This window comes from Eleutherodactylus coqui, unplaced genomic scaffold (assembly GCF_035609145.1).
Source record: "Eleutherodactylus coqui strain aEleCoq1 unplaced genomic scaffold, aEleCoq1.hap1 HAP1_SCAFFOLD_43, whole genome shotgun sequence".
NCBI classification, from domain to species: Eukaryota; Metazoa; Chordata; class Amphibia; order Anura; family Eleutherodactylidae; genus Eleutherodactylus; species Eleutherodactylus coqui.
The window spans coordinates 1,084,287-1,090,059 of record NW_027102323.1 but is presented as its reverse complement, the minus strand read 5'-3'; positions in this window follow the sequence as shown (position 1 = coordinate 1,090,059).

The window sequence follows — 5,773 nt, the reverse complement described above, 5'->3', positions numbered from 1 at the left end:
GAGAGCAGACCGACCGCTGGCTTTCGCCACTGAGCCTCCAACCGGGCATGGTCGTGTGTGACAACGGCCGTAACCTGGTGGCGGCTCTGCAGCCTCACGCACGTGCCATGCCTGGCCCACGTCTTTAATTTGGTGGTTCAGCGGTTTCTGAAAAGCTACCCACGCTTGTCAGACCTGCTCGGAAAGGTGCGCCGGCTCAGCGCACATTTCCGCAAGTCCAACACGGACGCTGCCACCCTGCGGACCCTGCAACATCGGTTTAATCTGCCAGTGCACTGACTGCTGTGCGACGTGCCCACACGGTGGAACTCTATGCTTCACATGTTGGCCAGGCTCTATGAGCAGCGTAGAGCTATAGTGGAATACCAACTCCAACATGGGCGGCGTAGTGGGAGTCAGCCTCCTCAATTCTTTACAGAAGAGTGGGCCTGGTTGGCAGACATCTGCCAGGTCCTTGGAAACTTTGAGGAGTCTACCCAGATGGTGAGCGGTGATGCTGCAATCATTAGCGCAATCAAGAAGGAAAATACTGTGGCAGCAGACAGCGATGCAGTAAAACTTCTTCCTTTATTCCTCCACACACATACGACGTTTCGATCAACACAGTGATCTTTGTCAAGTACAAATACACCCTTAGTTACAGACTATATATAGTGAAACAACAATTAAAATCCCACATGTAACAGCTGAACAGTACCTAATTCGCATGTGCTCACGTCCTCCATGGCTCCCGATGCTTCCGGTTTGTCATCTGAACGAGTGCGCCTGTGCATGATTTAGCCACTATCGCGAGATTTAGAAGAGCAAGAGGAATCTTGAGGGACTGATCGCGCATGCGCCTGGAGTCCTGCGATGCCGCTGATATAACTATTGGACTCTATTTAGTAAAAGAGACTTCAGAAGTTAAGTGCGCATGCGCTAGCAGTTCCACTGCTCTAATAGCAATAGAAGTATCGCTGGTCCACGGAGAAGACTATATGTAGTGGCAAACAGTATTAATTATAAATAAGATGCTGTTTATAGGTAGTCTTATAGGGAAAACTAGCTCCAACACAGCAAATCCATATTATATATATATATATATATATATATATATATATATATATATATACATACATACATACATACATACACACACATATACATATACACATATATATATATATATACATATATACACATATATATATATATATTCCACAGCAACATTAAACAATAATGGTAATATTGATCAGCCTCATATATCTGTATGTTGATTTAGCAACAAACTTTTTATTGGAGAGTGAGATATGGAGAAAATGATGTCCATTATTGAAATAAATGTCAAAATATAAATAATCTTGGGTAATAACCCTAATATATTAATAATCAATAATCTACCATATCTCACAGCAATATGTCTTTAATCATAGTTCATATCTCATACATATGACTCATGGGTCCAACAATTAGAGTACAGCTCCCTCTATTATCATAACCTATAGTGATACCTCATAAAGCAGCCAATACATAGAATGATATCATATTTATTTATTATGCACATTAGCACACATTAATGCACAAAATATTTTTTTTTGGGGGGGGGGGGGGAGTTTATACTGGAAGCCAAACAACAAGTAATGGAACAACAAGGAGTCCGGAGCACATGCATCAAACAGGTATCTGTAACATAAAATAAAAGGTAATTAAAATCAAATACCGTAGATGAGATTATGTATACATAATTTGCAGATAGAGAAAGTGCACATTAGTCTGACACATGACTATCAACTGGACCTATTTATATACAGGACATAATGGGATACTCTATATTAAGACCCTTGGGGGAAAGGGTATCAAGTTCGTGTATCCAACGGATCTCTTTACATTTAAGGATTCCCTCCCGGTCCCCACCTTGAGGCAGTGGGGCAACAGAGTCAATGACCCTAAATTTGAGCTGACTGATTGTATGGTGAAATTCAGCAAAATGTTTTGAGATTGGTAGATCTGTCTTTCTTGTACGGATAGTGCTTTTATGCTACTACGCTAGCATTGGAGTCCGCTGTAGGCACGCGATTGCTGATGGTTTGTGCAGAGGCCTATGTCCTGGGTGCAGTGAAAGTCCGCTTCCAGCCTAGGATTGCTGAATGTGTGGGCCGAGGCCTATGCCATGTTTGGCCGCTCAGATCAATTTTTTGTTCATGTCTTGGGTTTCCTAGGACCCACCTATGCTGTTGGTGCAAACTTAGTTCCCATTGTGGTGTTTGACCTGTCTGGCACAAAGGCACTGACTGACTTGGGTAGGGGGCAGAGCGCTGACTGCTTTCCCCTTGCAGTGTGGATTGAGCTATGCGACACCTTGACAGAATGAATACTGTGTGGCACATGGATTCCCCATTGCTATGCCCACGTTTGCAGCTCCTGACGGAGGTGGCACAGGATTGGAGTTCTCATTGCTTCTGTACAGCATTGTGGGCTATCGCCCCGCCCCTTTTAAAGAGGGTCGCTGCCTGGCCCTGCTAACCCTCTGCAGTGTGTGCCTCCGGTTCCTCCTCATGGCAGACGCACTTATAAATAGACATGAGGGTGGTGTGGCTATGAGGCCAGTGTGTGGCATGAGGGCAGCTGAAGGCTGCGCAAGGACACTTTGGTGTGCGCTGTGGACACTGGGTCGTGCGGGGGGGAAGGGGGGGGTTGGGCAGCATGTAACCCAGGAGAAGTGGCAGCGGAGTGTCATGCAGGCAGTGATTGTGCCTTGTTGGAGGTAGTGTGGTGCTTAGCTGAGGTATGCCTTGCTAATGAGGGTTTTTCAGAAGAAAAAATTGTTGGGGGGGGGGCCCACTCTTGCCGCTATTGTGGCTTAATAGTGGGACCTGGGAACTTGAGATGCAGCCCAACATGTAGCCCTTCGCCTGCCCTATCCGTTTCAGTGTCAATTTCTTGAATTTCCCAGATTTTCAGAAATGAGAACCTTAGCGAGCATCGGCGATATACAAAAATGCTCGGGTCGCCCATTGACTTCAATGGGGTTCGTTACTCGAAACGAACCCTCGAGCATCGCGGAAAGTTCGACTTGAGTAACGAGCACCTGAGCATTTTGGTGCTCCCTCATCTCTAATTATGACATCATAATGGAGTTCTATATTACATTATAATGAAGTTTTACGTTGTATCTTTTGTTATTACTAGATTGTGACATCATAATGGAGTTGTAAATTCTACCCCCTACTATAATTACATTATGACATCATAATGCAGTTTTACATTATGACATCATAATGGAGTTCTATATTACATAATAATATTGTTCTACATTGTATCTTTTGTTATTACTAGATTATGACATCATAATGGAGTTGTAAATTATATTACCTGCTATAAATAAATTATGACATCATAAAGCAGTTTTACATTATGACATCATAATGGAGTTCTATACTACATTATAATGAAGTTCTACATTGTATCTTTTGTTATTACTAGATTGTGACATCATAATGGAGTTGTAAATTCAATCCCCTGCCATAAATACATTATGACATCATAATGCAGTTTTACATTATGACATCATAATGGCGTTCTATATTACATAATAATGTTTTTCTACATTGTATCTTTTGCTATTACTAGATTCTGACATCATAATGGAGTTGTAAATCCTATCCCCTACTATGAATACATTATTACATCATAATGCAGTTTCACATTATGACATCATAATGGCGTTCTATATTACATAATAATGTTGTTCTACGTTGTATCTTTTGTTACTACTAGATTGCGACATCATAATGAAGTTGTAAATTCTATCCCCTACTATAAAAACATTATGACATCATAATGCAGTTTTACATTATGACATCATAATAGACTTCTATATTACATTATAATTATGTTGTATCTTTTGTTATTACTAGATTGTGACATCATAATGGAGTTGTAAATTCTATCCCCTACCATGAACAGATTATGACATCATAATGCAGTTTTACATTATGACATCATAATGGAGTTCTATATTACATTATAATTAAGTTGTATGTTGTATCTTTTGTTATTACTAATTTGTGACATCATAATGGAGTTTTAAATACTATCCCCTACCATGAATAGATTATGACATCTTAATGCAGTTTTACATTACATTATGACATCCTAATATAGTTCTATACTAAATTATAATGAAGTTCTACATTGTATCTTTTGTTATTACTAGATTGTGACATCATAATGCAGTTGTAAATTCTACCCCCTACTATAAATACATTATGACATCATAATGCAGTTTTACATTATGACATCATAATGGAGTTCTATATTATATTATAATGAAGTTCTACAAAGTATCTTCTGTTATTACTAGATTGTGACATCATAATGGAGTTGTAAATCCTATCCCCTACAATAAATACATTATGACATCATAATGAAGTTTCACATTATGACATCATAATGGAGTTCTATATTACATAAAAATGCTGTTCTACATTGTATTTTTTGTTATTACTAGATTGTGACATCATAATGATATTGTAAATTCTATCCCCTACCATGAATAGATTATGACATCATAATGCAGTTTTACATTATGACATCATAATGGAGTTCTATATTACAAAGTAGTGTTGTTCTACGTTGCATCTTTTGTTATTACTAGATTGTGATATCATAATGGAGTTGTAAATTCTATTACTTGCTATGAATAGATTATGACATCATAATGCAGTTTTACATTATGACATCATAATAGAGTTCTATACTACATTATAATGAAGTTCTACATTACATCTTTTGTTATTACTAAATTCTGACATCATAATGGAGTTGTAAATTCTATCCCCTACTATGAATACATTATGACGTCATAATGCAGTTTAATATTATGACATCATAATGAAGTTCTATATTACATAATAATGTTGTTCTATGTTGTATCTTTTGTTATTACTAGATTGTGACATCATAATGCAGTTGTAAATTCTATCCCCTACTATAAATACATGATGACATCATAATGCAGTTTTACATTATGACATCATAATGGAGTTCTATATTACATAATAATGTTGTTCTACGTTGTATCCTTTAATAGTACTAGATTGTGACATCATAATGGAGTTGTAAATTCTATCCCCTACCATGAATAGATTATGACATCATAATGCAGTTTTACATTACATGATGACATCATAATGGAGCTCTATATTATAATTTAATGAAGTTCTACGTTGCATCTTTTGTTATTACTAATTTGTGACATCATAATGCAGTTTTAAATACTATCCCCTACCATGAATAGATTATGACATCATAATGCAGTTTTACATTACATTATGACATCCTAATATAGTTCTATACTAAATTATAATTTCACTGTGAAAGTACCCCAGAAATATTAGATTACCATTCTTCATTTGGGGCATTTGAGTACAAAAGACAGAGGCTATTTGTCTTGATCCTGATGAATCGGCTCACTTATTACATCAGGGCCGTAGAAACACGTCGATTAAATATTATTTGTCTATCATCCTTAGCCTTCTGAAATAAAATTTATACCGTTATTACCACTGTATAAATAGCAATATAACCGTACCTGTAAATCTATTAAGGGAACGGTAATTAACATCGGTATAGCGGATCACCACGATAAGGTGATATACCTATCCCCTGTCCTGTATGTTCTTTGGGTGTTTGTATGTTTATGTTCGTCTAGTTTTCTGATGTGTGCTGGGCCATTTGGTGGTGTGATTTAGTGTATTTTAAATAAAGTCCTATAATAAAAGTTATATTTTAA